This window comes from Callorhinus ursinus, unplaced genomic scaffold (assembly GCF_003265705.2).
Source record: "Callorhinus ursinus isolate GAN/ISIS: 27379988/994484 unplaced genomic scaffold, GSC_fseal_2.0 scaffold25, whole genome shotgun sequence".
Classification (NCBI taxonomy): domain Eukaryota; kingdom Metazoa; phylum Chordata; class Mammalia; order Carnivora; family Otariidae; genus Callorhinus; species Callorhinus ursinus.
Window position 1 is genome coordinate 21,519,496 of NW_027397087.1, and position 17,176 is coordinate 21,536,671.

Consider the following 17,176-nt stretch of genomic DNA (forward strand, 5'->3'; position numbering starts at 1 on the left):
GAAACGTTCAGAGTAAGCGAGAAAGATGAAATTCTGAAGGACGAAACCTAGTATCTGGCCCAATGTCCATTTTTAATTCAATCTTTTGTGTTACAATGTTTTGTGCGAGCCTTTTCAGGGCCATTGTTCCCCTGTGGTCCAACTGGAGAACCCCTTGGTCTGGCTAGCCAGGGTGACTGCACTGCCCCCAAGCCTGTCCCTCCAACACAATACCCCCCTAATATAATTATTCAGAGAAGAGGCCAACAGTATGACTGCTCTGACACCTGGGTCATGGCCTCTGACACAGGATCTGGGGCCAGCCCAAGTCTGGTCCAGCATCAGAAGAGCAGGAAAAAATGCTAAGGGGGATGGGTGGGAAAGGAAAGCCTAGCGAAATACTCTGCTTTAAAATGGTATGTGTAAGCACAGTAACAAAAACACAAATCACATGCAAACAATGTGATTTGCGTTCAAGTTATCCAAACGTTGTTAGATGGTAGTTTTCTCCTCTGACAGGAGGAGAGAGAGATTAGTGGAGCAGGCCTCTTTCAAGTGGGAATTCTTTGTCTTCTATCATCAGACTTACATTAGAATGGAAAAAGTTAATTCGTGATGGTTAAAACAATGCCTGACATGAACGTGTGAGTATGTGGATTTAAAAACAGGTTTTCAGCTAACAGAATGTAAATTTTACTTAAAGCTGAGATTAAAATTTCATTCTCCTCGTTTATAAACTGAATTTCTGTAAAAGATTGTTAATGATAAACATCTTTCATGTCCATTACAAATTTAAAGGATTTTTGTTAATGATCACTTGGCCAAAACGTTATAAATCTGTTCTGTGATAATACAGATTATTTGAGTGTAAAACAGACACAGTGGCAGATGGGAGGGGGCAACCCCCACTCCCCAAATCTCCCTGTGTTCTGTGTAACAACTCTCTATGGAAGCTGACGGTAGAGTATTTGTCTAAACCTGAAATGACTCAGCCCTTTTGTTCTGCCCCCTTGAAGGGCCTTAAGACAAATAACGCCTCTCACTCCCAGTGAAAACATCCCCTCTCCTACTGAGTTTAGGATAATTTAGAAGAAAGTTCTTTGCATGTGACATCTGAGAATCAGTTTCCTACCAAAATAAGTATATCCTACTCATAATCTCTATTTTAAAACACCCCCCAAAAAAACTCGGGATTGTTTTTACAAAATCCAGAAGCAAATGGCTTTTTCAGTCATATTGTGTTCACTGATACTTCGGTCACGTTATTTTTTGAACATGTGATTTCATCTTTATACATCTATAAGGTTTTCCAGACTTCTTGCAAAAACTGTTTTTCGTTTTTGACAAATGCATTACTTGAGGTTGTCTGGATAAGAAATATTTGGTGTTAAAGATTTCTACTTGAACACTGCCATGAATGAATCTGATTTACATCCAAACCCCGAAAAACAAAACCTCCCACAAACATGGGTTTTGATCTTTTATGTTCTTTTCTTACGATACTTCTTTCCTTTTGTGAATCCCTGTGGAAAAAAGACACCTCATTTGTCCAATTTTGTAAGATGAGAGAGCATGGCCACTGAGTCTCTCTACCACATAATCAATTAATGGAATCATGCCGGTGGCTGATATCTCCTTCAGGGTGGGGAGGAGAAAAAGGCAGACTCCAAAAGAGCAGTGGCTTAACTGTCCCCAAATTTATGAGAGCTTTATGTGAACAGTACTAATAAAGCTGGTCCACATATATGTTCCTGAATAACTTAAAAGTGAATATAATGGAACAACTGCTGATTTTAAGAATTTAGAATTATAAGATTAAAAAAATGTGTTAGAGTGGGGGGGGCATGCAGCCTCCTAGGACAATTAAGATGCTACAAAGTTTACTTAAGAAAATGAAATAAATTAATTATATTGATATTTCTATCACAAACAATCCTCACCCTAAAAAAATCCAAGTGCTTGACTTATGATACTGTACTTGGCTTAGCATTTGTTTAAGTAGCTGCTCTGTCTGCCAACACACTTACACTGTCTCACATATATCACATCCTTACAAACAATATTTTTATAGACTGACAGAGAGAGCCTATTCATGACAACCAAACATCCCCTGAAGCCATGAAATAAATTTCCTTCCAGGACTAACATTTCTCTGTTTCAATGTCATGGGCTTGCCATGCCATTTTGACCCTTTTGTGAGGCAACATGGAAATACCATCTATCATCTCCTGAACCACAGCGACTTGGTCGGAGGTGCACAGTTTCATTGCAAAAACATCTGTGGTTTGATAACCATTCCTCCAAATCTCAGCCCTCGGCAGTTAAAAGCATGCTTACAAGATGGGAAGGATGCAGGTAGACAGCTTGAAACCAATCTTAAATTTCTTGTCAAGTGGGAAATGCAAGCCGGGGAAATATCAGCCTCATCAATCACAGTGATAAAACACGATCGTGTTATTTATTTATGCCTCCTTTAGAATTCACAAGAAGCACTATGTTACAAACAATTTATTTAAACTTTGCTGAATGTATCACTCTGAAATCAATTTTCATTTTAGCAGATAAGGGAATTGTGGGCGTTCTTTGATACAAGCAGGTGCAGGTCATTACCATGTTAATTGGCTATTAATAGCCTACTCAAATTCTATATAAACCTTAAATCTTTCAGGTATTAAAAGACACTGAAGATCACTGGGGTCCTGGAAAGTATTCAATATATCTTAAGATGGTTTTCAACACACATGATAGAGAATCTCAAACAATCTGAGCATACAGAGTTAAACAAAAAGGCATTTTCTGATAAATAAAACATTCAACAGAAGATCTAAGGTTTCTTATATTCCGTAGCTGTTCTTTCAGAAGAGCTATTGTTGTAACCATGTGCATAGTCACTGTAAAACCATTCCTAATTTGGAAATACTGATTAAAGATTAAAAACAAAACACGGCATTTTTTAACCTTTTAAATTTTTTTAAACGTTTTGATGATTTGCTTTATTACTTGTTCTCTTGTGTGCATGTGCAAGTGTACACACACACACACACACAATTTTCTTTTGTTGAATCATCATACTTCACACCTAAATACTTGGACATGCTTCCCCTGAGAACAAGGACGTTCTCTCCTATACAACCATAATACCATGATCATATCCAATAAATTTAACAAAAACACAATTTTGTCTAATATATTTCCCAAATTACTTCCAAAATGTCCTTTATAGCTGCCCCCTCCCTAGCAGTACGATGGAGGGTCACACACTGCATGTCGTACCTCCTTCATGGAGGATTGCTCCCTGTACTTCTCCTATCTTTCATGACAATGACACCTTTGAAGAATCCAGTACAGATGTTTTGTAGACGCTCTCACAATCTGGACTTCTCTGTTTGTTTCCTCATTTTTAGACTCAGATTAAACATTTTCTTTTTTTTTGCTAAGACTACTTTATCAGTCAGATTATGACTCTAACACAGGATCTTTTATTCAGGGAAATTTAAAACTCACATTTTTTGCAAGTGAATTTGTTTTGAGTTTTGAATTTGTTAGATTGCTTGTTGAAGGGGAATATTATGGTTTCAAAAGCTTTCCTAACCTCAGAATGGCCTAATTTTCTCACTGGCCAATCTTATCTAATTATCTACATTTATCCATATAAATGAACTCTTGCCTGACACTGAGGACAAAAAAAAAGAAGAGAAAAGCACCAACATATTTTTAGGCTTCTTGAAAGATTTCTAGAAATATCTGATATATTTTTTTTATATATGTAATGCAAATGCAGATTTTTTTTTCTAAAAAATTCTCAATGAGCCACACTGGAATGCCAATTTGTAATATGCACACAGCCTGGGAATAAAGCATACAAGGAAGCAGGGCCACACACGTGTGCCACTGAGTCAACCTGGGAAAAAGAATACAATGAAAACAATCCCTGTAATTCCTCAGAATAGAAATGTGCATTAGCAAAATGAGAAACAGTGTCTCCTTACTTTTTGAAGTTTTCAGAGGTTTAAAATGTAGTTTCTATAGTTTTTTGGAGTCAGAATTAAAGCCCATCTGCCATGATTTTTCTTCTGAGACAAAAGGTCATTTTATGAAAAGAATGGGAATGTATTCAAGAAAGGGAAACACACTAAAAACCATCCTAATTGGCCATCCAGATGGAGAAAGGTGAAAGTTCAAAAAAATTATTTTAATTGTTTCCTCCACTAATATTTCTAGATCATCCAAAACCCTATAACTTGTCAAATGATCCTAGAAACCACAGGAATCTTCTTTCCTTATTATGTTAAGTCATCATCAAGCATAAGTTAATATGGTTTCAATACATAAATTCATAGAGAATCTTCAACAATTTGAGTATATAGAGTTTTTCTGGAGGTACTATATTTTGGGGACTTAATTAGTATATTACAATTTTTTTTCTGATAATTAAAATATCCCTGTGCCCTGTAGCGAGCAGTGTTTGTGGTGTGCTTTGGTTGCAAGAAGCTCACAGCTAAACTTATAGGCATATCTAGCAACTGTACAGGACCCTACGGCATGCAATAAAGAAGTCAATATCCTGGCTTCATCGCTTTTCCAACTTTATTTATCTTGGCTCCAATTTCTTCATCTAGGTATATTCAATTTTAAAAAATACTTTTTTCTCATTAGGATCAAATGTTTGTTATAGAAAGTTTATAAAACTCAGACAAGCAAAAAAAGAAAATAAAAATAAAATATCTTAATACCAGCACCCAGATATAAGCACTTTCAACATGAGGTTGTATCTCTTTTTTTTCATTCCCTTTTCTATTCACATACAGACATAATATTTTTTGTATCTTACAGACTGCTTTTTCTCACTCAATATACTGTGAATAACCATTCATGTTACTAAATATTCTTCTAAAACATTCCTTTCAATGTCCACATTTATTCAAATTGTAAGGATGTACCACTGTTTATTTTATTAACCTCTGTAACTGAATATTTAGGTTTCTTCCAGCTTTTCACAATTATAAATGATCCTGCACACTACAGTGAACATCCTTATGGTTAAATGTGTGTGTCCATGGGGCACCTGTGTGGGTCAGTTGGTTGAGCGTCCAACTCTTGGTTTTAGCTCGGGTCCTGACTCAGGGTCATGAGATTGAGCCCCGTGTAGGGCCCTGCGCTCAGCTGAGAGTCTGCTTCTCTCCCTCTCCCCCTGCTTGCTCACTCTTTTTTTGCTCTCTCTAAAAATAAATCAAATCTTAAATGTGTGTGTTCATTAGTATTTTCTCATGATAGGTGTCTACTAACAGAATTGCTACATAAAGGAGTATGCATATCACAACCCCCCCTTGCGGTGTTACCCAGTTATGCCTAGAAAACTTGTGTATCACTTTACATTCCTACTATTAGTATGAATATTGTTTAATCCCAAACCCTTACAAACACTGAGACATATATCACCTATTTGTTTTCTGTTGTTGTTGTTGAATTTTGTGTTTCCGTACTGAGTCACTCCAAATCTTTCCTGAAAAGGAAGCAGGAGATATGTACATCTGAAATAATGACTTGTTAGATATATTTATACAATCTACCAGGGAAGATGGACACACTGTGGTAATCAGGCAAAATGTGCTGCCTACCATCTACACAGGTTTCTTACGTTATTGTTAACATCCTGGCGTGCTGAGAAAGCGAAGATGCCATTTTAACCTTCAGCTGAAGCAACAGCTCTAGTTTCTGTAATAAACCAAGATAATCGTCAGTGGAGTCAGCTATCTCAGCTAATTCAACAGACTTCCACCTACACGGGGCAGCCTACATTTTCTGGGATGTTATGCAAAGTCTTTCAAGGTTTCACATGTTTTAAAAACAGAGTAGCTATAATCAAGACAGTATGGTACTGGCACAAAAACAGACACCTAGATCAATGGAACAGAATAGAGAGCCCAGAAATGGACCCTCAACTCTATGGTCAACTCATCTTCAACAAAGCAGGAAAGAATGTCCAGTGGAAACAAGACAGTCTCTTTAACTAACGGTGTTGGGAAAATGGGACAGCCACATGCAGAAGAATGAAACTGGACCATTTCCTTACACCACACAAAAAAATAGACTCAAAATGGATGAAAGACCTAAATGTGAGATAGGAATCCATCAAAAGCCTTGAGGAGAACACAGGCAGCAACCTCTTCGACCTCAGCCGCAGCAACTTCTTCCTAGAAACATCACCAAAGGCAAGGGAAGCAAGGGCAAAAATGAACTATTGGGACTTCATCAAGATAAAAAGCTTTTGCACGTCAAAGGAAACAGTTAACAAAACCAGAAGACAACCGACAGAATGGGAGAAGATATTTGCAGATGACAGATAAAGGGCTTGTATACAAAATCTGTAAAGAACTTATCAAACTCAACACCCAAAGAACAAATAATCCAGTGAAGAAATGGGCAGAAGACATGAACAGACATTTCTGCAAAGACATCCAAATGGCCAACAGACACATGAAAAAGTGCTCCACATCACTCAGCATCAGGGAAATCCAAATCAAAACCTTAGTGAGATACCACCTCACACCAGTCAGAATGGCTAAAATTAACAAGTAGAGAAATGACATGTTGGCAAGGATGCAGACAAAGGGGAACCCTCCTACACTGATGGTGAGAATGCAAGCTGGTGCAGCCACTCTGGAAAACAGTATGGAGGTTCCTCAAAAAGTTGAAAATAGAGCTACCCTATGACCCAGCAATTACACTACTGGGTATTTACCCCAAAGATACAAATGTATGTGCACCCCAATGTTTATAGCAGCAATGTCCACAATAGCCAAACTATGTAAAGAGCCTAGATGTCCATCAACAGATGAATGGGTAAAGAAGATGTGGTGTATATACACAATGGAATATTATGCAGCCATCAAAAAGAATGAAATCTTGCCATTTGCAATGACGTGGATGGAACTAGAGGGTATTATGCTAAGCGAAATAAGTCAATCAGAGCAAGATCAGTATCATATGATCTCAATGATATGAGGAATTTGAGAAACAAGACAGGATCACAGGGGAAGAGAAGGAAAAATGAAACAAGATGAAACCAGAGGGGGAGACAAACTGTAAGAGACTCTTAATCTCAGGAAACATACTGAGGGTTGCTGGAGTGGAGTGGGGTGGGAGGGATGGGGTCACTGGGTGATGGACACTGGGGAGGGTATTACTATGGTGAGTGCTGTGAATTGTGTAACACTGATGAATCACAGAGCTGTACCCCTGGGACAAATAATACATTATACGTTAATTAAAAAATTAAAAAATAAATAAAACAGAGTAGGAAAATATGTAGAATCTCAATAAAGCCCGTGAAGATTACATTATTACACTAGTTTATACAAATCAACTGATAAATCAGATTGTTTAGATGCTAAGATACTCTAGTATTTAGCCTGTTCTGATGATTAGTCTAAGACTATTGTTTATACCATGCCTTCTTTAATTCTTTCATTATCCTTTCAGGGTCCTTCACCCAGTTAACCTGTTATCATTCAGATATCAATTCAGTATCAGTTTCTCAGGGAAATCTACCCTGACCTCCACCCTCAAGCCATCTCCTGTCCCCTGTAACACAGCCTTATAACTCCCTCTGCTTTTCCATCAAAGCACTTACTAAAGTTTGCAATGATAATTTCCATGGTGATTTTATGAATGTCCATTTTCTCTTCTAGGCTGCACAGCTCCATAACTGAGTAGTTACTGAGAAATATCTTGATTCAATATTTTGGAATAGTGGTCTCCCAAATCTTTTATTTTACCTTCCATTAGTAAAATATTTTTCTAGCATACCTATTCATAACATACATACTTTTATTTATAACATATACACGTATAACTGTCCTGATATACTATGCACATTATGAAATAAACATGCACAAATATTTTTAAAGGCTAAGGTACAAAATATTTTCCTCCAGGAATGGCCTATCTTGCAGCTCCCCTTCTACCCCATGGACTAATTAATTAGTACAATGCTAAAAATTTTATTTGCATGAACTAAGTTTTTTTTTTTAAGAACAGGCTTAAAACAAAAACAAAACAAAACCAGCAAGTATAATTACTGCTTTACAACAATTTTTTTTCTATCCACCCTGAAGTTTCTTTCATGTGCTAATGGTGGTATTTTAAAAACCTCCTCTCCTTTAACTTACTTAGATCTTTAAGGACCTCACACATCTAAAGACTCTTTACATTCACCAGAAACTTCCAGAGTGGTCTGAGGGCTGACAAGCAGTATGATTAATGGACAGTATTGATTTAATTTTCTACAAGAGTTTTTCCTTCTATAAGGAAAACTGTAATTCATGTCATTTTGCCATGTTTACAGATTCTTAAAAATAGGAGAATGAAAAGCTTACTGAAGTTTTTCCATCACTCAAAAAGTGCCATTTGAAAGCTCCAGCCTATAAAATAATCAAAAGCTGATGGATGGCTAGGAGTTATCTTCTTAAGACCAAGGAACTATTGCTTTTATTTGTCACCATTTTAATCAGGTTTTACTAGCACATCTAGAAAAGAAACAGGAAATAAAACAGTAAAATCAGTTTAATAAATAAGCTTCAAAACATAAATACAAAGTGCTACAGAGGACAATGGGATTTTTTAGAAGAAAGATATATCAAGTTAAAGGTTTAGTATAAACCTCTTAGTTAAAAGCCATGAAACAGATGTCAACATCATCAGATATAAATGATTAAAGTTTCTTCAAATGTCTTAATTTGAAGTGTCATTTGCAACCAAGCTAAACACTACAAATAGTGGGACTAATTTTGATCTCATGTACTTTTTATATTTTATATCTGAAGAAAAACTTGACTTAACATATGAAGAGCTACACAACTGGTGATTCTCATCCTCACCCATATTTTGATAGTACCTTTTTTTTTTTTTAAGTCTTCTGTTGTTTTGCTTTCCTTAAAGGAAAAATATTTCAAATGGAAATTTAATTTGAGGGAGTCAGTATATCCCAGGAAGGGATATTTGCTGGTAGCAAAGGAGACAGAGAAGGATGCTTTGCCCAGGGCATCCCTGACTCAAACTACTCCATCAGACCCCAAACTTAAGTGACATCAGACTCAAAAGTGAAACACATCACAATTGGTATTTCACTTTATGGACTAGTAAAAATAAAACAACACACAGCCACTTGAAATAATGGAACTTCCTTATCCTGCTTATTTTCTCCATCTCCACAGGGGCCTTACTTTATTTAGGGCTCTTTTCAAGTCAGGCATGTGGAATGAGGCTCCACAAGTACTGTAAATCTTTACCCCAGTGCCACAGGTCAAAGGGTTATCTGTGCTATGTAGTTTTAGGGTAGATGATCTTCTTTACTCTTTTCTTTTTCTTTCTCCCTTTTTTTTTTTTTTAAGCAGGAGAACAAAACGAATGCATATGAATCAGAGCAAACTAATTTAGGTACTAAAAATTTCCTCTTCTCGAGATAAACTGCTTTCTCAAGAAACCACTAAATATCAACTTTTCGGACATTCTACAAAGAGAAACCAGATGCAACTGAGCTCCCCCTCCCCACCTCCACTGTCTGCTAGAAAACTTGCCACACAGCTGCTAAAGCAGTAAAACAACTTCAAGCCTACAAAAGTGATGACCATTTAGGCAAATGCATCCATTTCATTCTTGGGGGGAAAAAGAACAACTTGGCTTTATCGTAAAAAAAAAAAAGTAGTAGCAGTACATCATTTTTGTTCACAAATTACACTGCACTTAATAAAAAGACAGATGTTTTTCACAGAGCTTTCCATGTTTTAGAGCATTCTGAAAGGTGACTATTCAAGACTGAGAATATGAAAGCCCAGGAAAAACCATCAAAATTCTTTTCTCAATTATTTTTTGGGATTTTATACAGAAAGTTGAAGCTTATTTTTTTTAAAAAGATGGTAAAAAAAATATTTAAGAAAGTACAGGCATTTATCTCTCTCCCTTCCTTCCGTCTCTCCAAATGATTTTCCTTAAAACGAGAAATAAAACTGTGAGGTATAACATCCCACAGGATGCCATTAATACAATTCTGATGCAGTACAATGAGCAGCAGAAGAGTATAAGGCATTGAAGGCATTGTCACTTTAATGCTGCTCACCATGCTCTGACTTTAAGAGGCAAAAATGCAAATTATGATAGCATTGCTATTACAGTAAAATATCTTCTGTAATTTGTTACAAGATTCGGTTTGGATTTGCCAACTATATTTCTCCCATAATACAGCAGCAATGATTTACCTGATCCTCTTTGCTTCCTTCTTATTTAAAATTCTTCTATGTTTGTGTGGTCAGAAAAGGAAGTGATAAATGTTTAGAATTGCACCAAATTGAGATTATGTATGACCTTATCTATATGGATAGAAACTATAGAAAGAATTTCAGTTTCCTGAGGTCTAGGAAGATAATTAAAAAAAGACTGAATGGACAGTGATTAACACAGGAAATGAGAATGTTCAAGGTTTCACAGAGTAAGAGGAATTTCAGTTGGATTTGTTGGATGTGTCTCACTTTCCTGAAAATGACCTACTGTCCTTTGTTTTACAGTTATGCTGACAGAGGTTTCTTCTGCTCAAGTTTTTCATCAGCTTCTTTCAAGGTAGCTAAGCCAGAGAGATGCTAGGTCTCTTGAAGCATGTCTGCATCAGTATGCAGCCTTAACTCCCAGATGCACAGATTCACTGTTTCAGATCTTCTGAAAGCTAAACATATTAAGCTGTTACAGACATCTCCTCTAGGACACCAACCTTTTTAACCTAACATGAGCAAAACTCAACTCAGTATCTCCCACTTCCCCAAATCTGATTTTGCTCCTAAAAGCCCTACTCCAATTAAAGCACCATCCACCCAGAGCTCTTAGGAATCATTCCAACTTCTTCCTCTCTATAATCATATTTATAAAGAGTAATTAGTTACTGAGCACTTACTTTGTATCATACAGTGTGCTGAGGGTTCCACACGCACTAGCACATTTAATCCTCAACATCCTAGGGGTGCCTGGGTGGCTCAGTGTGTTAAGTGTCTGACTCTTGATCTCAGCTCAGGTCTTGATCTCAGGGTCGTGAGTTCAGGCCCTGCATTGGGCTTCATGCTGGGTATGGAGCCTACTTAAATCATCATCATCATCCTCAACATCCTCAACATCCTCAACATCCTCAACATCCTAGACATTTACAGCAAGCTGAGGATCATGAAGGTAGAGTGACTTGACACTAGTGGGTGGGGAACTAGGATTCAAATCCTGGCCATCTGGGGAATGCAAACTGGTGCAGCCACTCTGGAAAACAGTATGGAGGTTCCTCAAAAAGTTGAAAATAGAGCTACCCTATGACCCAGCAATTGCACTACTGGGTATTTACCCAAAGATACAAATGTACCAATCCAAAGGGTACATGCACCCCAGTGTTTACAAAAGCAATGTCCACAACAGCCAATGGAAAGAGCCCAGATGTCCATCAACAGATGAATGGATAAAGATGGTGTGTACACACACACACACACACACACACACACACACACACACACACACACACACACTGGAATATTACGCAGCCATAAAAAATGAAATCTTGCCATTTGCAATGACATGGATAGAACTAGAAGGTATTATGCTAAGCAAAATAAGTCAATCAGAGAAAGACAATTATCATACGATCTCACTGATATGTGGAATTTAAGAAACAAGGCAGAGGATCATAGGGGAAGAGAGGAAAAAATGAAACAAGATGAAACCATAGAGGGAGACAAACCATAAGAGACTCAATCTCAGGAAACAAACTGAGGGTTGCTGGACAGGAGGGAGGATCGGGAGGCTGGGTGATGGACACTGGGGAGGGTATATGTTCTGGTGAGTGCTGTGTATTGTGTAAGACTGATGAATCACAGATCCGTACCCCTGAAACAAATACATATGTTAATACTACAAAAAAATAAAATAAACAAACAAAAATAAATAAATCCTGGCCATTTGATCTCAAAACCCAGTCTTCTGTTTTAATTTCTAAATTTCTATACACTTAAGCTGACCTTTCTTGGTATACCGTTGTACTTAACACATGTATAGATTTGTTCACCCCACCACAATCAGGATACAGAAGAATTCTATTACATCAAGAAACCCCTTTGTGGGGCGCCTGGGTGGCTCAGTCGTTAAATGTCCGCCTTCCGCTCAGGTCTTGATCCCAGGGTCCTGGGATCGAGCCCCACATCGGGCTCCCTACTCAGTGGGAAGCCTGCTTCTCCCTCTCCTACTCCCCCTGCTTGTGTTCCTGCTCTCGCTATCTCTGTCAAATAAATAAATAAAATCTTCAAAAAACCCCACAAAAAACAGCTTGTGTTTCCCCTTTGTAGTTAAATCCTGCCCCACCCCTAATCCATGGCAATCACTAATCTAGTTCTGACTTTCCAAGAATGCCATATAAGGGGAATGATACAGAATATATAACCTTTTGAGACTAGCCTCTTTCATTCAGTATGCCATTGAGATCTGCCCACAAATTGTTGCAAAAGCAGCAATATAGTTCATTGCTCTTCATTGCTGAGAGTATTTCAACTGTATAGATATATTGCAGTTTGTTCATCTGTTCATCCAGTGAAGGACATTGACTGTTTCCAGTATTTGGGGTGTAACAGAGCTATATGTTTGTGTTACAGTTTCCTGTGTGAACATAAGTTTTCATTTTTCTAGAGTAAACACCTAGGATGGGACTGCTGGGTCATATGGTACACGCATGTTTGACTTTAAAACAAAAAAGCATTAAGTTTTTTTCCAGAGTGGCTGGACCATTTTGCATTCCTACAGTTCCAGGTGTTCTGCATCCATGTCAGCACTTGTTATTGGACGTTTTGGCATTTAAAATTTTTCAGTCGGTACCTGGGTGGCTCAGGTGGTTAAGCGTCTGCCTTCGACTCAGGTCATGATCCCAGGGTCCTGGGATCGAGCCCCGCATCGGGCTCCCTGCACAGCGGGGAGTCTGCTTCCCCCTCTACCCCTCCCCTCTGCTTGTGATCTCGCTAATAAATAAATAAAATCTTAAAAAAAAAATAAAGGATAAAAAGACAAATAAAATTTTTCAGTCATTCTAATAGGTATGCAGTAGTAGCTTACTGTAGTTTAAAATTTTAAATTTGCATTTCCCTAATGGCTAATGATGTTGAGCATCGTTTCAAAGATCCTTCAGGGGTGTGACCCCATACCTGTATCTGAAGGCCTCCCATCAGGCCATACGTAATCAGTCAAGTCCTGATTGAGCTGAGATTAAGAGTCGGATGCTTAACCAACTAAGCCACACAGGCACCCCATGATTGTTCTAAGCCCAAAACAACTTCACATCTGCCTTCTCTCCAATAAACTATTGTCTTAGTCACACCCTCATCATCTTAAATTACTTCAACAACCATCATATTGATTTCCTGTCTTCAGTAACTCCCTCCCTGGCCCATACTCACTGCATTTTCGAAAGCTATCCTCAACATTGTCTTTCTAAAACAAGCCATGTTTTACTTTCAGTTAAAAATTTTTAATGGCTCCTCATTACTGTATTGCAGGAAAATATTATTAGGGTACACAGGGCTCTTAAAACATGGTTCCTCTTTAACTCCACGGCTTCAGTCTCTACAACCCTTACTCATACGACCCATGTTTTAGCCATAGTACACCAATGAGGCTAGCTCTTCAATCTTCTTTTTTGTACCCTGTAACTTCCTATTATTGGAATGACTTTCCTCCATTCTCTACCACGTAAAACATTCTCCATCATGCAGTAAAAATTATCCATTTATCCTTTATGCTTCCAGAACACTGACTATATCTCAATTTTGTCCATTAGCACATTTTCCTATGGACACTAATAGGTCCCCTTCATGCTGTGCTTAGATACTTTGGAAGCAGGCATGCCATCTAATGTTCATACTCCTTGTCCCCAATACAGGACCTGGTACAGAGTATGTGCTCTCAATCAATATAAACCAATTTTTAAATTTTAACAATAATGGAAAATAAACAACATCCATAATTAGGGGGGGTAAACTTTAACATGAAAATTTTATGAAACAAGAAATGGCAATGAAATTGGTATAGATAGCAATCTTGTGTTATTAAACCAATAGCTTACATAAAGTTCTAACAAAAATATATATTTTATCAACCCTACAATTAGAAATTTTACATTTTTATTTAGCACTATCTTCTAGGCAAGGTCTTCAGGAGGTATTAGGAGAAGAAATGACACAAGCCAAAACTGTATGTTGTGGGGATGATTTCAATTTTGTGATTGATTTATTGGTAATTAATTTACATTAATTTAATGGTAACTGCAGCCCATTATCAGTAACTTCTAAATTGAGTTCATCTTCTGATTTGCAAGGCCACTGAACTCCTGTGTCATAAGCCTTCTAGGAGCGGCCCAAAAGAACAACCAAGAAAGCATAGAAGTCTCTTTATCTGAGACCTATTGAGTTCCATAAAACACTGTACTCACTGTATTCACACAGTGTTAACGAGGGCTTTGTAAAAGGTATTGTAGCTCTAAGAGCCTATCCTAAAGCTCAATGGTAGCAGCTGAGTGGGCTCAAAAATACTGTTCTTTGAGTGACTAATAAATGCTCCTGAATTCACACTGTGGCTTCAAAGAACAGTTTATATTATGGGTTTATGGAATCCATGGCTATATTCCTTTACTTCCTTCTTCATTTAAAAACACAAAATTTAATTAACTTGGCAACATCACAGTTCCCTAAAATGAAATGTCCCAAATCAAGGGTAATTAGGCATTCTCAGGGGGAGAGAATACACCATTAGATTTGTGACTACATGCCTCTTGAGAGCTGACTCAAGCAAAGGGAGGGAGAAATTAAAACACTTTAACACAGTTACAGGGCTGACTTTAAGACAAGCATAAACCAAAGATCCAAATATCTTTCCCTTTATAAAAGAGTAGGGTTTGTTTTTTTAGATATGGGATCAATATTACCTAACACTTTGGTTTTTGAAGAGGGTCTGCACAAAGAAATTTCCAAATTTACTGATTTGGTGGAGATACATATGTGTATGTATAGATACAGATAAATTATACCGTGATTGTAGTTCCCAAAACGTGAGTATAAACTGATTAAAAGCAGCAGAATATGGTGTTTTCTGAAGAAATCTTTATGATTTGTATGCATGGAAATTGCCATGTGCAACAGGATTGTAGCAAACGCGGAGTGTAGACTTAAAGTATCTCTGAATCAGAAAGGAAGTGAAAAAAAAACTTTCAGGGAAGAAGTAGTTCTGAGCTGCTTCACGTCTTATTTCTCCACATTATATTTTACACACTGCAACAGAAAGATATTTCTAAACAAATCTAATCAGGTCACTTGCTTGCTTAAAATCATTTGGTGGTTTCATGCTGCCCTTAGGATAAAGCCCAAATCCCCTCATGTAGTTTCCCAGGTGCTGGCGACACTCTGTCATCAAACAGTAACATTTCGTCTTCTCTGGAGCATGGTCCACCTCACCTCCTGGATGTCCCACGTGATTTTCACCAGTCCCTGAGTATCTCCTGGGTTCTGCCCTTCCCTCTTTGCAGAGCAGATTTACCATGAAGTTGTGAGAACTTTTCAATTTTCAGAACCCTTCACACTTGCCTGGAGCCTATACTCTACAGTGTAGGTACAAGGCCCTATACCAACAGTGTATTTTTACGTTATTTTTATGTTATATATTATTTTATTAGGTCCCATATAACCTGTACCTGCCCCTGCCCCTTTGCCTGACTAATCATACTCATCCTTTAGATCTCAACTTAAATGTTACTTCTTCCTGGAAGCCATCTCTATTCCAGCCCTGAAACAGGACAGAAGCACCTGCCAAATGTTGTCAAAGAGTTTATCACCTGGTTTTTTAGTTGCTTATTTGTTGGTCTTCCTCCAAAACTCAGATGTTATGACCATGTTTACATTAAATATGGCAGCACCTAACATAGGGACTACCATATCGTAAGCTTTGTAAATATCTGAGAATGAAAAAATGACTTTGTGAATGAGCACTCAGTGAGAGACAAATATAGGAAGAAGGGCCCAAACTGGAAGATTATACCTGAGAGCTTGGTATAATCCAAGTACATCCACTTCCTGGGTGTCCAGGGAAAAAAATGCTTTGGTTAAGGGATGATACCCATGAAAGGCCATGTTTATCCCCATGTGAAAGCTGACAAGTATGGGGAGATAGGACTAGAAACAAAATATGCCATAAAAAGTGCAGTAAAAGGAGACTTAAGAGAGGCTTAGTGGCAACAATAATTAAAACTATAATTGGCCTGACAATGAAGAGAGTCAGCAATACAGGAACCCAGAAGGCACAAAAACAAAGTCTGAAAGATTTCCAACATGAGTAACAATGGTTTTAATAGCTAAAACAATAGGTTTTAATAGCTAAAACCTATTAACTTACAAAGAATACTAGCTATTTAGAAAAAATATACTAGGTCCTCTAATCCAGTGTTTCCCAAGCTTCAGTGTGCATACTAATCACCTAATAATCCGGTTAAAACAGAGATTCTGATTCAGAAGATCTGGAGAAGGGACAAGGGAAGTCCGAAATTCAGCATTTCAATAAACTTTCAGGTTTTGCTGCTGATCCTGGAACCACACTTTCAAGAGCAACAACACTAGAGTCTACACTTGGCAAGACACAAAAGATACTACCTAAAGACACCTGCAGATTGAAAGTAAGGGAATGGAGAAACATCTATCATGCAAATGGAAGCCAAAAGAAAGTTGGAGTAGCAATACTTGTATCAGATAAAATAGACTTTATTTATTTATTTTTAAAGATTTTATTTATTTGACAGAGAGAGACAGCGAGAGCAGGAACACAAGCAGGGGGAGTGGGAGAGGGAGAAGCAGGCCTCCCGCCGAGCAGGGAGCCCGATGTGGGACTCGATCCCAGGACCCTGGGATCATGACCCGAGCCAAAGGCAGATGCTTAACGACTGAGCCACCCAGGCGCCCTAGACTTTATTTTTTTTAAGACTTTATTTATTTATTGACAGAGAGAAAGAGAGAGAGAGGGGACAAGGAGGGGGAGCTGACCCCAGGACCCTGGGATCGTGACCTGAATCAAAGTTAGATGCTTAACCGAATGAGCCACCCAGGCGCCCCCAAAGTAGACTTTAAAACAGAGACTGTAACTAGAGTCTACA

At 37.9% G+C, this 17,176-nt stretch overlaps 1 protein-coding gene across 1 annotated transcript in view; it reads right to left on the reverse strand.

Moving 5' to 3' along the window:
- The window catches only part of PRTG (protogenin), a 121,490-nt gene that overhangs the window by 26,087 nt on the left and 78,227 nt on the right, over positions 1-17,176 (reverse strand). The window lies entirely within an intron of this gene.